The following is a 26,903-nucleotide window of genomic DNA, read 5'->3' on the forward strand; positions in this document are numbered from 1 at the left end:
TGACTGTGTCACAAAAAACAAAAGCATTCATTTGTCATTATGTATCTCTCCTACAGTTCAAACTTGATAGGCTAAAACATGGCTCACAAACAGCTTTAAAGGTGGTTTCTTAAATGTTTGTCTGTGGTTTACTAAAGTCTAGTTACTTAAATGAATTTATCTTATACTCCAGTTTTTTATTTCTCAATGTTCTGCCTCTATGACAGAACCCAAGAGCCAGTACAAACATAGATTTAATTCCACTGATTTATAACCAATCAACAGTTTGTATATTACATATGAATCTGTACACTGGGTTGTCAGCCTTCTTCCTTCTTTTACCTGTTTCCTGTTGGATGTTCAGATGATATGGGCCGAAGGTGATGGCTCAAGCTTGTGATTCCAGTACTTTGGGAGGCTGAGGTGGGAGGATCACTGGAGTTCAGGAGTTTAAGACAAGCCTGGGCAACACAGTGAGACCTCATCTTTTTTTTTTTTCTTAAAAGATGATGTAATGTTATTTGCCACTTTTTTTTTTTTTTTTTTTTTTTTTTTGAGACGGAGTCTCGCTGTGTCTCCCAGGCTGGAGTGCAGTGGCGTGATCTCGGCTCACTGCAAGCTCCGCCTCCCGGGTTCACGCCATTCTCCCGCCTCAGCCTCCCAAGTAGCTGAGACTACAGGCGCCCGCCACCACGCCCGGCTAGTTTTTTGTATTTTTTTAGTAGAGACGGGGTTTCACCATGTTAGCCAGGATAGTCTCGATCTCCTGACCTCGTGATCCACCCGCCTCGGCCTCCCAAAGTGCTGGGATTACAGGCTTGAGCCACCACGCCCGGCTATTTGCCACTTTTATTAACATCCCTGGACTACCGTTCTAACATTTCTTTTTTTAGAAAGCATATTTTATTATCATAAGATGTGCTTAAATCTTCATATGTGTGAGCATCATTGATATTATTAATAGTTAAAATCTATAATGGTCAATTCATTGGTTAGGTCAGAGACTAAAATCTGAAAATTAGAAAATCACTATTTCTTTCAGGTGTGTGTGTGCTATTGTGCTAATCCCTCACCTCTCTCAGAAAAGTCATTGTAGGCCCAAGGCAATAAGTAGACAGTCTGTGAAAGAATGAATGCAGATCCTAGAATAAATATGTAGTGCCCACTGAGTGGAGGAAAATTTTGCAAAAGTTGTTCTTCTATAATTGTGCAATGTTCCTCTGAGCCAGTTCGTCTGCTGCTTCATAGGCCCCAAATAATTTTTTCATCATCAAACTCCATTCTGCCCCTGCCTATGTCACCTACCATGCAATCTGTTTCACTGCATGGCCCTAGAGGCACAGACATTTTTCCAGTTTTAAGTGTATTAAGGTTCTCCTGTTTCTGCAAGATAATGGAAGTTAGGGGTTCTCTCTGTTTTTTGCTATTTAAGTCCATCATTAGGGTCAGTTGGGAAATATGTTTTCTCCAGAAGCTGTTAGATGCTGTTCAGTGCAATGATTTTTCACTTCTTACACTACAATTGATCCCATCTATGCATTATAGTTCCTAAAATCACTTTCTGCGAAGTCCCTTGATCACTTTTTAAAAATCAACAGCCCACCCAGCAGCATTATCATATCTTTTCTAATCATTAGAAGGAACATCCTCACGCTCCTTCTGCTGATGTTCCTACTAACAACGTGTAATCTGTGAAATAAAACAGTGGGAGGAGACCCATGCCACTCTGTGACACTCACCTATGACAGTTGGCAGCTGGGCACTCTCTGCAGAAGTTTCTCCTGAGGCTGATTGATCAGAATCCTTGGGAGGTTGAAAGCCCAGCCCTATCAGAACCACCATCACAAGGCCAGGTGTGGTGGCTCACGCTGTAATCCCAGCACTGTGGGAGGCCAAGGAGAGAAGACTGCCTGAGCCCAGGAGTTCGAGACCAGCCTGGGCAACATGGCAAGACACTATCTAAAAAAAAAAAAGAAAAAGAAAAAACCCACCATTTATTATCATCTCCCTTTTACCAGAATAAGCCTGTGGGTGTTGGCTATTGATTTACTCACAAACCCAGGCTGAGCTGGGCACAGATACCCAGTGTAACCAGCACAGAGCTTTACTCACAAGGGCTCAGGAAATGCATTTGTTGAGCTCAACAAATTGACAATCCAAGTTATCTCGATAAGCAGAGATTTTGTAGTTTAGAGAATTGAATACGGTAAGCAGAGCAACAAAACAGAATGTCATTTTATTTTGTTTCTAAGAGTACAAAAATGATAATCACCAACCTCTTGGGAATCCCAAGGCAGAATTTTATTGCCAGATCCCCCAACATCCTCACTACATACATGGAAGTTGCTTTACTCCTTTCTACCTTAGTTATTTGACCTATAATTAGAGGATAAAGTACAATATTCTAAAATCCTGGTAATACGGCAGATATATACTTTTATTTTTGATATGGGTGAAAGTCTTGAAGTCTGTAAAGCATTTAAGTTATTAAAAGACAGATCATCATCATCACTCGCCATCAGAGAAATGCAAATCCAAACCACAGTGAGATACCATCTCACATCAGTTAGAATGGCAATCATTAAAAAAATCAGGAAACAACAGGTGCTGGAGAGGATGTGGAGAAATAGGAACACTTTTACACTGTTGGTGGGACTGTAAACTAGTTCAACCATTGTGGAAAACTGTGTGGCGATTCCTCAAGGATCTAGAACTAGAAATACTATTTGACCCAGCCATCCCATTACTGGGTATATACCCAAAGGATTATAAGTCATGTTGCTATAAAGACACATGCACATGTATGTTTATTGTGGTACTATTCACAATAGCAAAGACTTGGAATCAACCCAAATGTCCATCAGTGACAGACTGGATTAAGAAAATGTGGCACATATATACCATGGAATACTATGCAGCCATAAAAAAGGATGAGTTCATGTCCTTTGTAGGGACATGGATGTAGCTTGAAACCATCATTCTCAGCAAACTATCTCAAGAACAGAAAACCAAATACCCCATGTTCTCACTCATAGGTGGGAACTGAACATTGAGATCACTTGGACACAGGAAGGGGAGCATCACACACTGGGTCCTACTGTGGGGAGGGGGTAGGGGGGAGAGATAGCATTAGGAGATATACCTAATGTAAATGATGAGTTAATGGGTGCAGCACACCATCATGGCACATGTATATATATGTAAAAAACCTGCGCGTTGTGTACATGTACCCTAGAACTTAAAGTATAATTAAAAAAAAAGATAGATCATCACTGATCATTATGGCAAGGACAAATTTAGAAGACTTATTAAACTTACCTCTGTGGGGAGGGGCCAAGATGGCCGACTAGAAGCAGCTCTGGTCTGCAGCTGCTGGTGAGAGGAAGGAGGAAGGTGGCTGATTTCTGCATTTCCAACTGAGATACCCAGATCATCTCACTGGGACTGACTAGACGGTTGGCATGACCCACAGAGAGCGAGAAGAAGCAGGGTATTGCTTCACCCAGGAACTGCACAGGGCAGGGGGACCTCCCTCTCCAGCCAAGGGAAGTGGTGAGGGACAGTGCTACCCACCAAGGGTACTAAGCTTTTCCCACAGATTTTTGCAATCCACAGATCAGGAGATGCCCTCGGGAGCCTACATCACCAGGGCCTCAAACACAAAACTGGGTCTCAAAGACAAAACTGGGCAGACCAATGACAGGTGCTTTTGTTGGTGGCTGTTGGGCAGGTGCTGAGCTGCAGAAGTTTTTTTTTTTTTTCTTTTTTCTTTTCTTTGTCGGAGTCTCGCTCTGTTGCTCAGGGTGGAGTGCAGTGGTGCAATCTTGGCTTACTGCAAGTCTGCCTCCCGGGTTCACAGCATTCTCCTGCTTCAGATTTCCGAATAGCTGGGACTACAGGTGCCCGCCACCACGCCTGGCTAATTTTTGTATTTTTAGTGGAGACAGGGTTTCACCTTGTTGGCCAGGATGGTCTGCATCTCCTGACCTCGAGATCCACCCGCCTCGGCCTCCCAAAGTGCTTTGATTACAGGCATGAGTCACGGCGCTCAGCTCAGGAGTTTTTACATACTCCCGCAGCACCCAGAACTCCAGTGAGGTAGGAGAAATGTCCACTTCAGTGGAAAGGGGGCTGTAGCCAGGGAGTCAAGTGGTCTGGCTCAGAGGGTCCCACCCCATGGAGCCCCAGAAACTAAGATCCACCGGCTTGAAATCCTCGCTGACGTCAGAGCAGTCTGGAGTCCGCCTGTGACAACTCAGTTCCCAGGGGCGGGGCGACCATCATTACTGAGGCTTTATTTGGAGGTTTTCCCCTGACAGTGCTAAGGAGACTAGGAGGTTTGGATTGGGTGGAATTCCCCCACAACGCAGCAAAGTGGCTGTTGCAGATCATGGCCAGACTGCTTCCTTTGTGGGACCTGAAGCCATCCCTCCTCACTGGGCAGGGCATCCCTGTAGGAATTCCAGTAGCTAGAGTCAGGGGTTTACAGACAAACTCTTATCTCCCTGGGACAGAGCACCTGGTGGGAGGGGCAGCCATGGTCTCAGGTTCAGCAGACTTAATCTTTCCTGCCTACTGGTTCTGAAGAGACCACCTGATCCCCATGAGGGCTACTCCTCCAGTACAGCACACCAGCTCTGCTAAGACACAGTCAGTCTGCCTCCCTAAGCAGGTCCTGGATCCAATCCCGTGCTTCTTGACTGGGTTAGACCTCCCATCAGGGGTCTCCAGATACCTCATGCAGGAGAGTTCTGGCTGACATCAATCAGGTCGATGCCACTCTGGGAAGAAGCTTCTGGAGGAAGGAGCAGACAGCAATCTTTGCTGTTCTGCAGCCTCCACTGGTGATACCCAGGTGAACAGGGTCTGGAGTGGACCCCCAGCAAACTGCAGCAGACCTGCAGAAGAGAGGCCTGACTGTTAGAAGATAAACAAACAGAAAGTAATAACAACAACCACAACATCAACACAAAAGACCCCACAAAAACCACATCCAAAGGTCAACAGCCTCAAAGATCACAGGCAGACAAAACCATGAAGATGAGGAAAAACCAATGCAAAAACACTGAAAATTTCACAAGCCCGAATGCCTCTTTTGTTCCAAACGATCTCAACCCTTCTCCAGTAAGGGCACAGAACAGGGCTGAAGCTGAGACTGATTAACTGACAGAAGTAGGTTTCTGAAAGTGGGTAATAATTAATTTCACTGAGCCAAAGGATTATGTTCTAACCCAATACAAGAAGTTAAGAACCATGATAAAAGATTACAGGAGGTATTAACTAAAATAACCAGTGTAGAAAGGAACATAAATGACCTGATGAAGCTGAAAAACACAGCACAAGAACTTCATGATGCAAACACAAGTATCAGTAGCCAAAGCAACCAAGTGGAAGAGAAGGTATCAGACCTTCAAGACTATCTTGCTGAAATAAGGCAGGCAGACAAAATTAGAGAATAAAGAATGAAAAGGAACAAGCAAAACCTAAGAGAACTATGGGACTATGTAAAAAGACTGAACCTATGACGAGTACCTGAAAGAGTTGGGGACAATGGAACCAAGTTGGAAAACACACTTCAGGATATCATCCAGGAGAACTTCCCCAACCTAGAAAGACAAGCCAATATTCAAACTTGGGAAATCAAGAGGACCCCAATAAGATACTCCACAAAAAGATCTACCCCAAGGCACATAATTATCAGGTTCTCCAAGGTTGAAATGAAGGAAAAAGTGTTAAGGGCAGCCAGAGAGAAAGGCCAGGTCACGTACAAAGGGAAGCCCATCAGACTAACAGCGGACCACTCAGCATAAACTTTACAAGCCAGACAAGACTGGGGGCCAGTATTCAACATTCTTAAAGAAAAGAAATGCCACCCATAATTTCATATCAGACCAAACTAATCTTCATAAGCAAAGGAGAAATAAAATCTTTTTGAGACAAGAAAATGCTACGGGATTTCGTCACCACCAGGTCTGCCTGGCAAGAGCTCCAGAAGGAAGCACTAAACATGGATAGGAAAATCACCTGCAAAAACACTCTGAAGTACACAGACAAGTGACATGATGAAACAACTACATTGACAAGTCTGCAAAATTAACCAGCCAGTATCATGATGACAGGTTCAAATTCACACATAACAACATTAACCTTAAATGTAAATGAGCTAAATGCCCTAATTAAAAGACACAGAATGGCAAGCTGAATACAAAGCCAAGACCCATTCGGTATGCTGTATTCAAGAGACAGATCTCATGTGCAAAGATGCACATAGACTCAAGTTGAGGGATGGAGGAAAATTTACGAAGGAAATGGAAAGCAGAAAAAAAAGGGACAGGGGTTGCAATCGTAGTCTCTGACAAAATAAACTTTCAACCAACAAAGGTCAAAAAAGACAAAGAAGGGCATTACATAATGGTAAAGGGATCTATTCAACAGGAAGAGCCAACTACCCGAAATATACATGCACCCAATACAGGATCACCCAGATTCATAAAACAAGTTCTTAAAGACCTACAAAGAGACTTACACCCCCACACAATAATAGTGGGAAACTTTAATACCCCACTGTCAATATTAGACAGATTGTCAAGACAGAAAATTTACAAACATATTCAAGACTTGAACTCAGCTCTAGACCAAGTGGACCTGATAGACATCTACAGAACTCTCCACCCCAAAACAACAGAATATACATTTTTTTTGGTGTCACATGGCACTTAATCTAAAATTGATCACAGAATTGGAAGTAAAACACTCCTCATCAAATGCAAAAAGAACTGAAATAATAACAGTCTCTCAGACCACAGTGCAATCAAATGAGAACTCAAGATTAAGAAGCCCACTCAAAACCACACGACTACATGGAAATTGAACAACCTGCTCCTGAATGACTCCTGCGTGTATAATGAAATTAAATCAGAAATCAGGAAGTTCTTTGAAACCAATAGGAACAAAGAGACAATGTACCAGAATCTCTGGGGTGCAGCAAAAGCAGTGTTAAGAGAGAAATTTATAGCACTAAATGCCCCATCAAAAAGCTAGAAAGATCTCAAATCAACACTCTAACATTATAACTAAAAGAACTAGAGAACCAAGAGGAAACATACCCCAGAGCTAGCAGAAGACAAGAAATAGCCAAGCTCAATGTGAAACTGAAGGAGATAGACATGAAAAACCCTTCAAAAAAATCAACAAATCCAGGAGCTGGATTTTGAAAATAATAAAAAAAAAAGTTAATAAAATAGACCACTAGCAAGACTAATAAAGAAGAGAAGAGAGAAAATTCCAATAAACACAATCAGAAATGATACAGGGGATTCATGTGCCTCAGCCTCCCAAGTAGCTGGGACTACAGGCATGCACTACCATGCCTGGCTAATTTTTTACCCTGTTGACCAGGCTGGTCTCGAACTCCTGACCTCAAGTGATCTGCCTGCCCAGCCTCCCAAATTGCTGGGACTACAGGTGTGAGCCACCGTACCTGGCCTGTTTCATTAGTTTCTACTCCTATCTTTACTATTTTCATGCTCCTTTCTTTCTGTTTATTTTCCTGTTTAGTCTCCTGGGTTTGAAGTTTAGGTCATGGGTTGGCAAACTTTGGCCTGAGGGCCCAATCTGACCTGCCACCTATTTCTGTAAATTGAATTTAATTTAACACAGCCACTTCTATTTGTTTATGTATTATCTATGGCTACAAGGGCAGAATTGAGTAACTGCGAGAGATCACATGGCCTGCGGAGCCTAAAATATTCACTCTCTGGACAGTTACAGAAAAAGGTTGCTAATTCCTGGCTTAAATAATTGACTTTTTTTTTTCTTTTCTAGTATATTAATTTAAAGTTTTAATTTCTCTCTAAGTACTGCTTTCCCTAAACTCAATAAATTTTGGTATGTAATGTTTTCATTATTGTTCATTTCAAAATGTCCAGTTTCCATCGTGATTTCTTTTTGACCCATCAGTTATGTAGAAATATCTTGCTTAATTTACAAACATTTAGGGATTTTTCCAATTATCTTCCTGATGGTGAACTCACGTTTTAATTGCACTGCCATCAGAATGTGCTCTGTGTGATTTCTGTTTTTTGAAATAAATGGATTTTGAAGTTGTATTTTGTGTTCTATATATGTGTTCTATAAGATCAATTAGTTAAATGTGTTATTCAAATGTTTTAGATTATTATTAACTTTTTTGTCTGCTTTTCTTACTGGCTACTGAAAAAGGTAAATCTCTAACCATGTTTATATCTCTAACCATGACTGCAGATTTCCCTATCACTCCTCTACATTTGCCACTTTAGCTTTATATATTTTGAAGCTGTATTATTATGTACACACAAATTTAGGATTGACCCTTTTATTATTATAAGATGTCCCTCCTTATTGCTTGTAATAAGAAAGAAAGTCACTGCTTCAAGTTATGGGAGGGCAAACAATGGGACAGCAAACAATGCAAGCAAAACAAAGAGAAGAAAAGTACACTGACATAAGAACTTCATTCACCCTGTTTTTTTCTTTAGATATTTAACAAATTTCAGCTTAGGTGAATAGGGTCCAAGTTACTGGACATATGGTAACTATTTGAGAAAGAAAACAAAGATGTTATTGAACTGAGGAGACAGTAAATTGCACAGCCTCTCCTACGAAGTATTTTTACTCAAATTTTTTTTTTTACGACAATCTGACCATGTCTTTAGAACTGTAGAAAATACAGGCGATGGAGGAACACGTTAAATAATACCATTAAAAAACAATCAAACAAATCATGACTGTGTAATATTCTATAAGACAGTTGGGCTGGGTTCTTCAAAAAGTCATTGTTGTGGGAAAAACAGTATTGGTGGTGGACTGGTACCAGTCTTGATTAAGAGAATAAACATTATAAGGGCAATGGGTAAATTTATTTGGATATTAGTTTGAAAAAATCTGTAAATGGCATTTTTGGGGACAATTGGGAAAATTTGAATACAGAATAAGTATTGATGGTATAGAAGTTATTTATTTGTTTGTTTATTTATTCATTTATTTTTAAAGAGACAGGACCTTGCTATGTTGCCCAGGCTGGCTTCAAACTCCTGAGCTCAAGTGATCCTCCTGCCTTAGCATCTCAAGTAATAGAGAATTATTTTTAAATTTCTCAAATATCATCATGGCATTGTGGTTACATAAGCCTGTTTTTAGGATATGTCCAAGTACTTCATGGTTAAGTGTCATCATATCTGTAACTTACTTTCAAATGGCTCAGATAGACACACACACATTTACATACATATTTAAGTAGAATGGAGAGAGACAAAATGTAATTATGGCAAAATGTTGCATTTTATAGGTGGTGAATATATAAATGTTCATTGTGCTATCCTTTCTAGAGTTTACAGTTTTCATAATAAGTTGGGAGAAAATCAATGGGCAAAGTAAGTTCAACATTAGAAAAAAGTAAGAAAGTTTCCAATTTAATTATGAAACTATATAACCTGGAGGGGATGTTATTAGTTTCTGATTAAAAAAACAAAAAGATGCATATAGCAACAGAACATTTTCCAAGAAATTCCATGGCAAGTCAATATTTTCTAAATTTTCAAGGGATCTTCTCTACATTTTAGAGGAGTTATTTAATTTCTTGTAGGGGTGGGTGGGAGGGGGAAAGAGAATGTTTAGACTAAAACGAACAGTGAAAGACTTACTTTTCAATTTTCTATTGATTTTACTCTATTTAGCTACATCAATTTTGGGAACATAATATAAAGATTAGAGTGAAGAATACTAGGATAATATAAAGATTAGAGAGAAAAATACTAGCTATTGTAATTTGAGAATTTAAGGTAGCCAGGTACTGTGCAACAAGCCAAGCACATGGTATTTGGGTGAGCAAAAAGAGACCCTGCTGTTATAGAATTGACAGTCTAGTAGGGAAGATAGAAATTAATTAAAAATGTATACAAATATATAGTTATAAACTGCGATTAAAAGGGAAATGTCATGGATACCTTCTAGGGTTTCAGTTGCAGAAGCTATATGAATGGTGCAGTCATTCCCTGAAAAGTGAAACACAGAATGAGAAACATACATATATTTTTTGTTGTTTCTAAATTTGAGACGTTCTTAAGACATGAGAGGTTGAATGAAGGTACCTGTGTATGTCTAGAGAATTTTTTAAATTGTAACTCCACAGTAATCATAAGTAGATTTCACCATTAGTGGACAGACTTTGTTCCTAAAAGGAAGGAAAATTAAATAGTGATGATCATCAAATAGTTCCATGAGAGCCTCTGACTATAAACTATAATTAACTAGAGATTTTCCCTTGGGGATCCTTGTGCAGCAATTTAATTAATTTTATTTTATTATCTGTTTTAGCATGTTTTAACTTAATATTTAAGAAAGCTAAAATATCAAATTAATTGGCCTTTTCCCTTCCTTTGCATTCTCTAGCTGCAATATGAGTCCCACAGCTAAATATGATCAGCTTATTTTGTCAAATTTATAAAAGGAGTAGAGTGACAGGGTTTTCCAGAGGCGTGACTCCAAGTTTCTTAACGTTTCTTATGTCAGTGTGTTATAAACTGTGTGGTTTATGAATCAGCAAAACTGCTCTTGGGAATATTTTAGAAATGAAATCTTGAGACTGGGCGCGGTGGCTCACACCTGTAATCTCAGCACTTTGGAAGGCTGAGGTAGGTGGATTACCTGAGGTCAGGAGTTCGAGACCAGCCTGACCAACATGGAGAAACTCTGTCTCTACTAAAAATACAAAATTAAGTGGGTGGTGGTGCACGCCTGTAATCTCAGCTACTCAGGAGGCTGAGGCAGGAGAATCACTTGAACCCAGGAGGCAGAGGTTGCGGTGAGCCAAGATTGTGCCATTGCACTCCAGTCTGGGCAACAAGAGTGAAAATGGTCTCAAAAATAAAAAATAGAAATGAAATCTTGAACAGTCATTATCTGGACACTTGTTTAGAAATATGAAAATGTCTTGGCTTTTTCCTTAATTTGCAAAAGGTCTGTATGAAAGGATGCTATATCCATTTTCCCAAAAGGTAAACATACAAATTAGACTTAAATATTGAATTTTAAGTAAACCAGAAATAAGTTTATTAATTTCTTGGTGAATTAAAATCTGCAATATTCACAAAATCTATTTATATTTTTCCAAATGTTAATGAACAGTCATAGAAATTTGCATTTAAGTGGATTAAAATGCAATTTATAATACAGAATATAACCTAATTATATAATTGCCCTAGTATAATTTCATATTAAAGAGTTAGAATATTTTGAAGCTTTTCTGAATTCTCTACTTGTATTTTAAAAGCTAATATTTTAGTGCTTTATGTGCATTTTAAATTTATTTTTATTTTTTCACCTCTCCTTGCCATATGTGCATATTTAAAATGTTTGAAAGTACTAATAGAAAACTCATGCATTTAAAACTATAATTCACAGTAAAACAGTCAAGTTGGGGGTCCTTTTCCTTCTCTAAAATAAACAAAACAAAACAGAAAATCATAAATACAATTTCATGGCATCAGAATACCTCAGTCTCCTACCAGTGTTGTGAATGGAATAATTACAAGAAAGTCACTAATGTAACCAAAGTAATTCAGAAAAATGTGTGAGCTCTTTTTTTTTTTTTTTTGAGACGGAGTCTCGGTCTGTTTCCCAGGCTGGAGTGCAGTGGCGCCATCTGGGCTCCCTGCAAGCGCCGCCTCCCAGGTTCTGTGTGAGCTCTTATACTTAAATTTGTGTTTAAAAAGACTGAGTTTTTCTTTTTTTCTCTATGTACTTTATACTTTACTTTCAAGCTCCGATCTACTAGAATGAAGAAAGGCTGACTAGAACTTCCCTTTTCAGTCTTAAACTTATATGAATAGTATTCTTCTCCATCTCTCCTTTTTTTGCCTCTATCTTTTCCATTTATGTTGGAAGAGACTAGGCCAAAGATTTTTAAAGATGTCTATGTATAGCTACATTATAAAGATTAGATGCATTCTAAAATTGTGATTTCATAAATTTAACTATAAGTATATAATTTATAAATACCAAAATGTAGTTAAAATCTGCTCTCACTGTAAAGTGTTAAAATTCAGAAGAATATTTGATATAATCTTTTTCCCTCTTGTTAAATGCCATGTTTGAATTTGCTGTGACATTAGAGAAATTTAACTTTCTCAGGTTGGGATAGGGTACTTAATAAACGATTAATGATGGAATTAAGTTGTTACATTTTCTAAAAATTGAAATGAATATACTCGCACAATTAACATAAATTTGAGTAACCAAAGTCAATTTTTAGACAGATTATCCGTTTTTTTCTTAATAGGATTAATAGAAAGATTTGAAACATATATAATGAACTCATACAGTTTACATAAATGTGACTAATATAAAGCACATCTTGATAAATTAGTATGTGTTATCATGCCTCATAATTAACAAGCAATTAGAAATTAAATTTGTTTATTTGAACTTCTATTCTAAAATATAGAGGAAAAATAAATGGGAACTGGATCCCTTAATAGCCCTATAGATAATAAAACTCAGAGATTGAATTAAAATAAATGCATACCAAAAATACTTTGAATGCTTCAGATCTACTTGAAAGTATTTTGCTATTTACTTTTTCTCTCTATTTTAGAACAAAATTTATGAATAGAAATGTGGCATACAAATTGGAACTGTTATGATGTGTGTTTCGTATTTCTGGATTTGGAGAAATGTTCTCATTTTAATCGTATGTATCTTACCTCTATTTATTATTTATTTTTATCTTTCGTTTATTAATAGAGATAGAAGTATTTCTGCACACAACCCAACTAACTGGAAAAAGGTTACATAAAAACATGAAAAGTCTAATCCCACTATGGCCAAAATAGGTTTGCCAATATGGGCTAAGCCGGCAAGGAGGGAAGAGAGAGACAGGAACAGGGCAGAGGCTCCTCAGGAGGCCTTTCCTCTTTAGACCTCTTTTGCGGGGTCACGGGGATCCTGACCTCTAGGTGCAGGTCCTCCTGGGAGGAAGGGTGGCGCCAGAGTACTGGATGCTGGCATAAGAGCGCGTCTGAGCAGCTCACTTCTTGCCATATCTCCCGCGGCAGTGACTTCCGGCAGGCACTGAGTCTGCATCGCGAGAATCTCACACCCGCGAGTACCCTTTCGAGCCTGCTGGGGAATGCGCTCCCTTTCCCCAAACGGCCCTCGGCTCTCCTTTCGACCACCCGTCCAGGGGTCCTGGGTACCCAACGCGACCACGTCTGGCTACTCAACTCACGTCTGGCACCTCACCTCACACCTGGCGCCTCAGGTGTCTCGTGGCGCCTCGGCCAGAGGTCCCACAAGGTGGCGCCGCCTCTCCGTGGCGCCCGGGAGCCCGCAGGCGCGGGTGGCTTGGCCCGCATGGACTCCGAACTGCAGCGGCTCCACCAGACAGTTGCAGAAGCTGGTTGACTGCCGGGACCCCGTGCTTTGCGCAGCCAGGCGTCGAGGAGGCGGCGGCTAGTCCCGCGGTGCGGGCGGGGTTGCCTAGTGGTCCCCGCAGCCTCTGGACCCAGCCATGCTGCTCTGGATGCAGGGCTTCGTGCTGGAGGCGGTGGCTTGCCAGGATGACGATGACTACTTACACTACGGGATCCTCTTCGAAGACCTGGACCGCAGTGGGGACGGCATGGTGGACATCACTGAGCTTCAGGAGGGGCTGAGAAACTGGAGCTCCGCGTTTGACCCGAACTCCGAGGAGGTGAGACCGGAAGGTGGCACGGGCAGCCTGGGGAGACGTTGGGCAGAGGGTGAAGCAAACCCTGCCCTTTCCAGAGCTGCTTTCAAAGGCCTTTGGAGTAAGGGTGGGGTTCTCCTCTGTGAGCCTCCTCATGCAGAATAATGCGACTCAGGGAAACATGTTCTGGGTCTTCTTAAAATAGCCCCTTTCTGGCCAGGCGCGGTGTCTCACGCCTGTAATCCCAGCATTTTGGGAGGCCCAGGCGGGTGTATCGCCTGAGGTCAGGAGTTGGAGACCAGCCTGGCCAACATGTTGAAACCCCGTTTCTGCTAAACAAAGACAAAAATTAGTCGGGCGTGGTGGCACGCACCGGTAATCCCAGCTACTCCGGAGGCTGAGGCAGGGGACTTTGAGGCCAGCCTTTTGTTTCAGCTTAAAGAACTCTCTTTAGCCATCTTTGCAAAGCAGGTCTCATGGTAATGAACTCCCTTAGCTTTTTTTCTGGGAACGTTTTTATGCCTCAATTCTGAATTACAGTTTTGTGGATAAAGTCTTCTTGGTTGTCAGTTTTTTTTTTTCTTTAGCACTTTGAATATATCATCTTTAGCACTTTGAATATATGTCTCCTAGCCTGTAGAGTTTCTGCTGAGAAATCCACCGTTAGTTGTATTGGCACCCCTTTTTATGTGGTGTATTTCTTATCTTTTGCTGCTCTCAGAATTTTTGTCTTTGATTTTTGGTGGTTTGATTATTATGTGTCTTGGTGAACTCTTTTTTGAGTTGAATTTGATTGAACATCTCTGTGTTTCCTATACCTGGATATTGGCATCTATCCCCGATTAGGGAAGTCTTTAGCCAATGTATCTTTAAATACGTGTTCTTGTCCTTTATCCTATTATGCAAAGGTTTTTTTGTTTTTTTGTTTGTTTGTTGTTTTAGACAGTCTCGCTCTGTCGCCCAGACCCGAGTGCAGTGGTGCAATCTTGGCTCACTGCAAGCTCCGCCTCCCGGGTTCACACCGTTGTCCTGCCTCAGCCTCCCAAGTAGCTGGGACTACAGGCACCCACCACCATGCCCCAGTAATTTTTTTGTATTTTTAGTAGAGACAGGGTTTCACCATGTTAGCCAGGATGGTCTCGATCTCCTGACCTCATGATCCACCTGCCTTGGCCTCCCAAAGTGCTGGAATTGTAGGTATGATCCACTGTACCCAGCCAGGTTTGATCTTTTGATGGTGTCCCAAAGTGCTGGAATTATAGGTATGAGCCACTGTACCCAGCCAGGTTTGATCTTTTGATGGTGTCCCATAGTTCCTGTAGGTTTTCTTCATTCTTTTTGAGTCTTTTGTCTTCTTGTTCCTCTGACTGGATAATTTCAAATTTTCTATTTGTTGGCCCATTGATTTCATCAGAAGCAAGATCGAGTCTGTTGTTAATAATTTTTACTGAATTTTTCAGTCCAGTGATTGTATTCTTCATCTCTAGAATTTCTACTTGATTCTTTTTAATGTTTTTATTTTATTATTGAGCCTCTTACTTTGTGTATTGTTTTGCCAAATGTCATTAAATGTTATATTTGTATACTCTTGTGTTGATCTTTTAGCGGATTATTTTGAATTCTTTGTCAGTAATTTCATAGATCTTCTTTTCTTTGGGGTCTATCATTGATACTTTATTAGTTTCTTTTGGAGGCGTTATGATTCCTTGATATTTTGTAATCCTCATGTTCTTGTATTGTTATGTGCACATTTGCAAGGCAGCCCCTCTTCTGTCCTTTAAAGTTGTTTTGAGGCAGGGATAAATCTTCGCTATTTAGTCCAGCCTGTGATTCTGGAAGGACCAGGATGGGAGAAGATTCATTTTTAATGACCCCTGCCCAATTGTCTAGAAGGATTTCCAGGCCTTATGCCAATAATGGAGGCAAGGGAATTCATGTGGGCTGGTCTACTATCACATTCACTAGTTAGAAGGATGGAAGGCCCCATGTGAACTGACCTGGTTAACTTCTCTCACTGTATTAGTCCGTTCTCATGCTGCTAATAATGACATACTTGAAAGTGGGTAATTTATAAAGCAAAGAGGTTTAGTGGACTCACAGTTCCACATGGCTGAGGTGGCCTCACAATCATGGCTGAAGGCAAATGAGGGGCAAAGTCACATCTTACATGGTGGCAGGCAGGAGAGCTTGTGCAGGGAACTCCCATTTATAAAACCATCAGATCTCATGAGACTTATTCACTACCATGGGAACAGTATGGGGGAAACTGCCCTCATGATTCAATTATCACCACCTGGCCCTGCCCCTGACACTTGGGGATTATTACAATTGAAGGTGAGATTTGGGTGGGGACACAAGCCAAACCATATTAATCACCAAGAAAGCATCTAAACCCCTGCTCTGTTCAGCCAAAATGTCCATGGAATGCTGTTGCAAATATGTGAATGAAGTAATTATTAAATGTAATTTCATCGTTAAGATTGTTTTTTTGGATAGAGCTTTTTGGGGATTGAGGAAATGGAGGGAAAGGAACTAACATTTACTGAACTCTACTCCTTGCCATATTTGTTCTACCTATTTTACCTTCTACATCTTATTTTTATCTCACACAATCATCACAGCAGCTACGTTTTATAGTTGAGAACTCTAAAGCTTAGGAAGGCTCAATAATTTTGCTTACGTTGGGTATCCCAATGAACCACACGTCTCAGGATTCATGCCCTTTTGTTGCCATGTGCCACACTGACCTGGGCTTGGCCATTTAGCTTACTTTAGCCCTTGGAACATAAGCAAATCTTGATACAAGTACTTGTACATTGGGGCTTGTCTTCTTGAGTGCTGTCTCTTGAACACTGTAAACCACCAGAAAAAAGCCTAGCTGACATGGGATTATTTTGGTGCTTCTTCACCAGGTGGAAACCTTTGTGGCTGATGGCGCCTTTGCCCAAGTGTTGCTTGTGCCCACTGTGCTTGCTCTGCCCACTTGGGCTGGCAGGCTACATTCAGCTTGTGCTGGTGGCCTGGATCCCACCCCTGCTGGCTCTGCACTCAGCCCGTGACTAGTCCAGGCATGCTGCCTTGAATGCCTTCCACCTTGGGCACCAGTGTCTAGATAAGGGGGATGCAGTAGCACTTGGCAACTCAGAGATGACAGCAATTGCAGAGCCCTAAGATGCATTACAGCCTTTTGCTCAGGGAGTTCTGAGCACTGGCCACCAGGAAACGTTGCAGCTTGTTTGAGTTACAGCTCATTTGTTCCTGCCATCCACCCACTTTGGCAAATGGGGGCCTGTCACAGCTTGTTTGGTCCCACCACCCTTCTCCAGTCATAGCTCCTGGGCTGACCCAGCCCTGCTGCTGCGGCTTCCCATCACATAGGGTGGCAGCCCATTGCTGGGGAGAAGGGTTACTGTGTTATAGCTCTGACTTGGGGAATTCTGAGGTCTGGACCCCGAGAAGTGTCGTTGCTTTTCGTTCCCATAGTCTGGCAAATGGGAGCATGTCACTGCCTGTAGCTCAGAGAGTTGGCCAGGAATGTGTTATAGCCTTTTTTGCTCCTGCTGTTTGGCAGGCTCTGAGTTCTTGTCCTATAACCAAGAAGTATGAGTTTACATGGACACTGGAGAGTCAGCAAGGCAGGGCAGAATTTTATTGAGTGAAAGGAGGAAAGCTCTCAGCAGAGAGAGGACTTGAGGGCGGGTGGCCCTGTGTGTGGGAGTGGGCCTGAAAGTGGGTAGTACAACGTGTGGCTGAGTCTGGGGTTTCTAGTGAGCTCCGAATGGGGGAGTGCATGCTGACTGGTCCATGGGCAGGCCTGGAAAAAGCACCATTTCATTGGGTAAAAGACATTGAGGAAGTTCTCGCATTAGTCGTGGACTCTGGTAGCTCACTTTTCAGACTTTGGGCTGTCTTTGGTTTGACGGTTGGGTTTCAGCGGGGACTTGCTCATTTCTGCCTGGGAATTCGTCTGCCTCCTGCTGCTATCATAGCTACCCAGGGGGAGAGATCACCTGGAGACAGCTACCCAGTGAGTCCTTAACTGTTCTATATTCTCATCTGAGGTGACAGACATGTGATTGAAGTAATCTTGGCCAGCTGCAGTGGAACCAATAGTTGATTAAATTTACATGAATGACCAAGACCAGATCAGAAAAGGAACCAACCAACTGAACCAACAAGTTTAACCAAACTCAGATTGCATATTCATAACTAAATATAATCTTTGTAAGCCACTAAATTTTGGGGTGGTTTGTAACTTAGCAATAGATCACTGGTACGGGAATGGAATATTTTACATTTCTCCCTGGAATTACATTGTTAGAATGGTTGCAGTCCTTCCCTCCATCTCTCTAAATACTGTTATCCCATTCGATTTGTTTCAATTCCGTCTTCTCAGTGAAAGCTTACTGCATATAATTAAAGACAACACTGAATGTCCCTTTAAGCCCATAGACCTTGATTATGTTCTGGATTGGATTACCTATGTTTTTTTTCTACATATTTGCCTGAATTCTAGGTTCTTTTAGATAAGGATTACTTCATATATTTTAGTCAATTAAGCAAACAGTATTCAAGCATTATATATGAGCTAGTGCACTAGGAACTGTGTTAACAAAAGTCTTCAGAAACACAGTTTTGGGTGGAGTAATAAAAGACGTATATAGCTATACACAAGGTAGACTATGATCATTGCTATAAAAGTGATACAAGAAGAACTTAATTGTGTCCAGGCACAATTAAGATTTGTACTGGGTTAATATATAAACAGAAATGAAAAGAAACGGTTTCTTGAGCGGAGACAATAGCTTGAACAAAGGCATAGTTGGGAAATTACCAGAGAAGGTCAGAGCTGATTAAATGACATTTCCAGTTTGTCCCTGACTTACTATTTTTTTGGAACATTTCATTGATATATAACATATACTGCAAAATACATAAATTATAAATGTAAGCTCCATGAATTTTCACAAGGCAAACTTGCAGCATGAAAATAGCATCTAGACTAAGAAGTAGATTATTACAAGCATCTCAGAAACATTCCTTTTTTACCCACTCCAAATCACTACCCCTGCTCTGCAGGTACCTACTGTCCTGATTTCTGATACCATATGTAAGTTTTCAATACATCTTAGTTAAATAAATATGTGTACCTTGCTCATACTGTACCTATTATTAAAATGCTTTTTGTTTCTTTGGTGGTCTCTTGTTTATCCTTTATAGCATCTCATTTGTAACTCTTATTTACTCCTTAATTTACCCTTCCATTGCATTTTATTCCTAGCTCTTCTATTAACAAACATTTAGCAGTAGTTATTTTTAAAGTAATTGGTGCATCTATACAAATTGGTAAACTCCTTTGGGGTGTTTATTAATTTTTGGATTCCTTCACATTTAGCATAGTGATTTGCATAGTAGGTTTTCAAATTTTAAAAATTATTAAATTGAATTGGAGAGTATAGTATTTGAAGATTATAATGGTATATAAGGCAGAGGATCCTGCCTCCCCTGTTGAAGAAACTTTGATTTCTAGGTTGAGTAATTGACCAGTAAACTACATTCTATGGAACTTGAAATACTGGAGGCCCTTGAGTCATTGCAAAGAGTCTGAGATTCTGCAGATGAATAATGGGCTTTGTCTATTGACCAAATAAGTAACATCTCATACATATATGTGTGTGTGTAAAGGTATGCATAGGCAGCTGTAGTTCATAAATACAAATTAAAAGTGTGACTAAATTTATAGTAACTTTTTGACATTATGTATTTTTCAACTAGGAGACACTAAAGGTAATTTATTTTTACATTAAAATATTGTCCTTATATTTAAAAATATTGGATATCCTCACTACTTGCTTTATGCAAGGGAGGAATCAAAGTTTCTTTGGCCTTGGAGAGTGATAGGATTAGATCTGTGTTTTAGAATTTGAGGAGAATATGCAATACTTAATTATCCCTTCACAACGTCCAACATTGTGAGTGAAATGCATAGTAAGCTTATATTAAATATATTCATTGATTTGAGTTATTTAACATAGTATATGATGTGTTAAAACATATACTATGATTTAATATATGAATCATATAGATTTGATTTATATATTATCATAATATAACATATCATATATCATAATATATACATCATATACATCATATTATGTGTTAAATCATGAGTTTGGTGTTGTATTTTAAGTCAATTGTTTCTTTGAAAGCTTACCTTATAAAATATTGACTGGCCTTATTTCAGTCCCATGGATCAAATCTTCAGAATTGACTTTTTCAGTTCTTTTCAAGTTAAGAATATCTTATAGACCTACAATTCCATTGGAAATGTCTGGGGCCAAATATGGTTTGAAATTTAAAATTTGGATTTTAGAAAAGTAATGCAGTACATATATGATATGGGGACTGTGGGGTACCACCATGTAGTTATAAGTATGAATGCTTCTGCAGTGAAACGTGAATATTCACACTAAATTAGATAAGTAATTGACTAAAATTAACCTAATGTCTGTTTAAGGTAGATTTTGCCACCAAATGAACTTTGGTACCAATTTTCCAAAAAGTTTGTTAGGCTTTGACGTGCGGATATGGGATTATAGGTCAAAACATATGGGCCTTATAGGTCAAAACCATATGGTCCTTTAAAGCCTTTTACATTGTAAGTATATTTGCCTTATTGTCTTTTCAGATACTTTAACTTGACATTTTTTCATTTTTCAAGGAGTAATAGATGCTTCAGAAATAATTGCTGCTTTGAAATCTCTGGATATGCATATTTCTGAAGTCCAGGCAAAAACAATTCTGAGCAGGTCAGTCCTTGTCTTTATTTTTAATAACTTTTTCTTGTGTTTTATACTTGATGTTAGGAACTAATTGCTGTAAATGTGGCATTTCACCCCTTATTCTATAACTTGGTAAACAAACCTGCTTGTGTGTTTGCTCAATTCTATCTTACTTGAAATCTATTCCTTTAAGAGCAGCCTGCAATGTCATTCCCTAGGTTGACCATTTAAGCCACAGAAACCAAATGAAATTACACATACTACCAGTGTAATGATTTTTCAAACTGTTCTTAAGAGGGGCCTCTGTGTATTTGTGGGAGGAGGGAAGGAGAGCCAGATCAGAATGAGTTTCTGGCTTCCAACTATTGCTTGAACCAAACAGTTCTGCCTTCATTTGTTTTATGTCTTAAACTTTCAGGAAGATTTCTTTTGAAGAAGGGATTCCATGGTTGAAACCATTAGTCTCTTATAGAAAGGGACAGAGACAATTTATCCTAAGGAGAAATTTTAAAAGAGCATGAGGGAGGGGGAAGTAGAGGAAGGTGGAATTGAAAAGAAAACCTTATGTTTTCTGGACGCTTTTACTCACGCTTAATCTGCCATTGTCTCTTGTACCTGCAAAGCACAAAAGCTTGATAGTAGTATGCTGGTTCTCAAACTTCCTTGGGCTTGAGAGTAAGAACTGTGAAGTGAGCACTTCGGTTAACTGTAGGATCCTCTGGAGGTGGTAGATGGGTTTTCAAACCCTCTTTCAGCTAGCTCATCCCTTAAGTTACAAGAGTTTGGATTTGCCCATAATGCTGCCAAGTGTCTAGTGCTTCATATGCCCTCTGCATAGAATAGATTCTGACTGGGTTAGAATGATATGTTTAATGATATCTGTGACTTTAAACAGCCTCAAGTGTGATATTCTAGTTTTTAACAAGGATGCAAGATGTGTTTATACCTTGAGAAGAACCAGATAAATTGTGGTGTGGGAGGTGGAAGAGACAGAAGCTATAATTGCCATGTAAGATACTACTCGAAAGATAATACTGTGAATTCTGGTGGTTTTATTTCTGTCTTTCCAACCCTTAGACCTTTGCTCAATTAGTTTTTCTATTCTTGCTAGAATGCTGTTGGTAGTGATGGGCATTCTCTTTCCTGATCTTAAAGGGAATACTTCTAGTATTTTACCATTAAAAGTGGTTTATCATCTTCGTCATGTTAAGAAAGTTGCCTTCTATTTTTATTATTATTATTATTATTATACTTTAAATTCTAGGGTACATGTGCATAACGTGCAGGTTTGTTACATAGGTATACTTGTGCCATGTTGGTGTGCTGCACCCATCAACTCGTCAGCACCCATCAACTCGTCATTTACATCAGGTATAACTCCCCATGTAATCCCTCCCCCCTCCCCCCTCCCCATAATAGGTCCCGGTGTGTGATGGTCCCCTTTCCGAGTCCAAGTGATCTCATTGTTCAGTTCCCACCTATGAGTGAGAACATGCGGTGTTTGGTTTTCTGTTCTTGGATAGTTTGCTGAGAATGATGGTTTCCAGCTGCATCCATGTCCCTACAAAGGACACAAACTCATCCTTTTTTATGGCTGCATAATATTCCATGGTGTATATGTGCCACATTTTCTTAATCCAGTCTGTCACTGATGGACATTTGGGTTGATTCCAAGTCTTTGCTATTGTGAATAGTGCCGCAATAAACATAGGTGTGCATATGTCTTTTGTCAAGAGACTTTTAAAAATTACACATGGGTTTAGATTTGTGAGGTGATCATATATATCTTTCTTTAATCTGTTAATGTGGTGAATTAACTTACAGATTTTTCTCTGTTGATTCATCCTTATATGAGGATAAACACAACTTAAAAATATTGTGGTGGATTCGATTTGCTAAAATTTCATTCATAGCTTTTACATTTATGTTCATGGCTAAAATTGTCTTGTTCTTTTCTTTCTCTACTGTCCTAATCTGATTTTGTTTCTTAGATTGCAATGACCTCATGGAGCGAGTTGTGGTATAGTCTCTCTTTTTATATTCTCTGTAAGAGATTGAATGTAATTGGATTGATTGTAATACGATTTACAGTATTTATAGGGTTTTCTTTTTTTCTTTTTCCTTTCTTTTCTATAAATTTTTATCATCTTTTTTCTTATTTTTTTTTTAGTGGTTTGTATTTATATACTTTGTTTCTTGGTAGTAGTTAGGCTTGAAATTTTACTATACAAGTTTAATTTAAAGGCTGAAGTTAAACAAAATCTTTATACCCTCTTCAAACAGTAGAGTTTAGAACACTTTTAGCTCCAGTTACCCCTCTCCTAATTTATATGCTGTTTTATTCTCTTTTTAAACTGAACAAATAGGTATTGTAATTGTTACTTTATAGAGAAAATTTGATTGATGTTTTTATATTTAGAATCTTATTTACTCACCTTTCTTCCTTGCATCCCACACTACTCATCCAGGATAATTTTTCTTCATGAACTGCATCCTTTGGAAATTCTTTTAGTGGAAATATATTGGTACTTAACTCTTAGTTGTTGAGCATCTGAAAGCATGTCTATTTCACTTTTGTTCTAGAAAGAGAGTTTTGCTCGATACACAGTTTTAGTTTGACAATTATTTTTACTCAGAACTTTGAGATATTATTCTACTGCTGTTAGATTAAATGACTAGATGGAAAATTGGGCTAGTCTTTATATTGATCCTTGGTAGGGGATTTGTCTCTTCTCTCTGTGTTCTCTTATGATCTTCTTTTTGTCTTTTGGGTTCTGTAGCTTTTTATCTAGTGAATAGGCCTGTCTTGCTTTCTTTTCATTAATTTTACTTCCTCAGTGTTAATGTTGTACTTCTTGAAACTATGAGTTTATGTCTTATGACAGTTTAAAAAGATTCTCAATCTTTATATTTTAAAATACAGTTTCCTCTTCATTTTCTTTGTCTTTTTAAAATATTTTCTACTTTTTTCTTTTTCTGTGCAGCATTCTGGGTAAGTCCTTCAAATATATCTTCAATTCCCCTCTTCATCTATCTCTTTTCTTCACTTAACCATTCTACTGAGTTTATTAACAATTTTTTACTTATAGAAGTTTATGTCATTTGGTTCTTTTTCAGATACGTTTGATAATTCCTTATAGTTTATTATTTCTTGATTGTTTTATGATTCTATCTTTTATGTCTTAACATGAAATATATCCTGTTAATCTGTATCTTATATCTGACAGAATATTTTGGCTGTTGCTGTGGACAAAATCTAATTACATACTGTTACAAGAGGTATATTTTTAAGTAAATGGAAGTGTTAGAAGAAAAGGATGGAGAAAGCAAAACACTACAAAAATAAAAAGGGGCATTTTGTAATGATTAGGGATTTTATTTACCCAGAAGATAGAATTCTAAATTTGTATAGGTTTAATAATATAGCCCAAATTTATAAATCAAGAATTAACAAACGTACAAGGGAGAATAGATAAGTAGTCAATGATTATAGTAAGAGAGTTTAACTCAGATTTCTTAGCATTTAATAGAACAAGCGGATAGAAAATGCCATTAAAGATTAAATATAGCAATACCATCACCCACCGTTACCTAGAAAACATTCATAGAATATTACACTCGAAAACTGAAGAATATGTTTCTCTTAAAGCACACGTAGGACATTGATAAGATTTGCCCATACAGTGGGTCATAAAGGAAATGTGAAATATTTTAATAAAGAACTGGAATCATACAGAATATGTTCTCTATTCGTAAGTAATTAAACAAGAAATAAGCTTTCTTAAAATAAAAAATAGGATATTTTTAAAAAAGAAGTAACAGATAGGTCAAGTTTGATAGAAACTTGGGAGTTTTGTCAATCTATGGATTTTTTTCATTGATATGACAAATGGTATTTTATAAGCCATTACTCACAAAATTATATGTTGCTATACTGTTTTTGGAAAATTTGAAATACACTGCTGAATCATACTCTGATTAATTATGAATTACTGATAGCAATGATTTATTCAAAATTTATTTATAGAACTTCTATAAACATCAGTCATAGCTGTAGCTACAAAAGATGCAGTTGTGAACAAGCCAAAGTCCCCACTTGAGGGTTTCAGGCTAGTAAATAATTCCAGATGATTACAATGTAATGTCATAAGGCAAAGCAGATTGAAGCGGTACACATTGCCCACAGGTGAATTTTGTAGGGACTATTTAGTTTACCTGAAAATGTCTTTATATAACCTTCATTTTTGAAGGTTATTTTTATTGCAGTTGCATTCTAGGTTGAATTTTTTTTTTTTTCCAGCACTTTGAAGTTATCACTAAAGATATCTACTATTGGCCAGGCGCAGTGGCTCACGCCTGTAATCCCAGCACTTTGGGAGGCCGAGGCAGGTGGATCACCTGAGGTCAGGAGTTCGAAACCAACCTGGCCAACATGGTGAAACCCTGTCTCTACTAAAATCACAAAAATTAGCTGGGTGTGGTGGCAGGTGCCTGTAATCTCAGCTACTCAGGAGGCTGAGGCAGGATAATTACTTGAACCTGTGAGGCGGAGGTTACCGTGAGCCTAGATCGTGCCACTGCACTCCAGCTTGGGCTTGGCGACAAGAGCCAAACTCCGTCTCAAAAAACAAACAAACAACAACAACAACAACAAAGATGTCTGCTATCAAGAGCTGACTCTGATGTCAGTGGTTGCTTTTTTTTAGTTCCCCCTGTATGTAATGTTTCTTGCCCTCACTTCCAACTTTACTTTCTTTTTTGAACTCCAGTATTGCTCAGCTACTGAATTTCTACAAACTCACAGTCCTTCAGTAGCTATTTTTGTCAGGCTGATGGAGTCAAGTGTAGCTTAGTATTCGGCGAAAGATTCAAGGTTACCTGTATAGTTTCTGGAACACCGTCCAAAATTTGACCTGAAAATTCCTGCCGTCTCAGCAACCCTGAGCTCCAATCTTTGTTTATTCTACCCACCTGTTCTTAATTTAGGCTCCTACTTGTCTATGCTACTATTTGAAGTGTCCCCAGCCAAAAACGAGAATCAATGGAGAGCTCAACTTCTCGGTTTCCTTCTTTCAAGTATCATAACCCTGTCCTGTTTGTAGACCGATGCCTGAAAACAGTTGTTTCATATATTGTGTCCAGTTTCAGATTGGTTTACTGTGGCAATCTAAGTTCTGTAGCCACTATTTTGTCTTGGCTAGAACTGGAAATTGTACTAACCTTTTTGTTGGCAGAATGGAATTTGTTTTTTAGAATTTGTATTTACAATAATGCTACCTACAAAGCATTTCACTAACTCCACCTTTTAGTCAGACAATGAAACAACTTAAAAAAATTGAGATGCTTAAAAATTGAGTAAATCCTAAATTTTCCATGGTAAAAAGTGAGTTTTTAAATTAATAAAAGGTTGTTTTAAAGTTGATTAAAAAGCTATAAATAGGGAGAAAAGGATCAGAAGTAAAAATAATACTTGAAGAGCCAAAAGATATAAAATTACCCTTCAATCATTTTTATTCACTTTTCATCCATTTATTCATTGATTCAACAGATATTTATGGAAGGCTAAGTGTTGGAGATACACAGATGACTTGGTCTTTCCCTTCAAAATATCATTGGAAAATATGGGAGAAATACATACAAGTAAATAGTTAAAAAGCAATATGGAATAAAATCCACTAGAGAGGCATTCTGCCAATTACCTGATCAGCACTCCTTGAAGTATCAAGGTTATCAAAAACAAGGAAAGAGAAACTATCATAGCCAAGAGAGCCTAAGGAGACGTGATGACTAAATAGAATGTGCCATTTCAGCTGGGATCCTGAAACAAAGAGAGGACATTAGTTAAAAATGAAGAAACTCTGAATAAAGCATGGACTTTAGTGAATAATAATGTAGCAATTAATAATATTGGTTCATTAATTATAACAAATGTACCATAATAATGTGAAATGTTACCAATGGGGAAACTGAGTGTGGGGATATATGGGACTCTCTGTATTATCATCTCAATTTTTCTGAAAATCTAAAATTGCTTAAAAAATAAAGTCCATTTAAATAACAATATGAAAATACAGTAATTTCATGAAGTCCAAAGGAGTGGCTCCAACAATAAATATTTAATAAGTATTTATTTTTATAGTGGTGCTAACTTTGATATAAATGTTTCAAACACTATTTTCTTTTTTAAAAAATTTCAGCATGGATACTGATGGGTCAATGACAGTAGACTAGGATGAATGGAAGTACTACTTTTTACTGCATCCTGCAATAAATGTCACTGAAATTATTCATTTCTGGAAGCGTTCTACTGTAAGATTACTTTGTATTTTACTTTGTTTTTATTTTGTTCTAAATGTCATAGCTGTTATGATAATATCACCCCTACAATCCTTGCAGCCTCAGGGGCTAAACTTACAATATTTCCCCCCAATAATGTT

General features: G+C 38.6%; 2 long non-coding RNA genes across 2 annotated transcripts in view; both read left to right on the forward strand.

The window, feature by feature from the left end:
• Window positions 1–12,938, forward strand: part of LOC105489215 (uncharacterized) — a 57,219-nt gene extending 44,281 nt beyond the window's left edge. The window contains exon 4 of the long non-coding RNA XR_011607700.1: window positions 12,611–12,938. This is a non-coding gene — a long non-coding RNA (uncharacterized lncRNA). The remainder of the gene's footprint in view (window positions 1–12,610) is intronic.
• Window positions 12,939–12,966: 28 nt separating this feature from the next.
• Window positions 12,967–26,903, forward strand: part of LOC105489217 (uncharacterized) — a 45,506-nt gene continuing 31,569 nt past the window's right edge. Inside the window, exons 1-2 of the long non-coding RNA XR_011607674.1 lie at window positions 12,967–13,708; window positions 20,406–20,493. This is a non-coding gene — a long non-coding RNA (uncharacterized lncRNA). The remainder of the gene's footprint in view (window positions 13,709–20,405; window positions 20,494–26,903) is intronic.

The sequence above is a fragment of the Macaca nemestrina genome, chromosome 1 (genome assembly GCF_043159975.1).
Source record: "Macaca nemestrina isolate mMacNem1 chromosome 1, mMacNem.hap1, whole genome shotgun sequence".
NCBI classification, from domain to species: domain Eukaryota; kingdom Metazoa; phylum Chordata; class Mammalia; order Primates; family Cercopithecidae; genus Macaca; species Macaca nemestrina.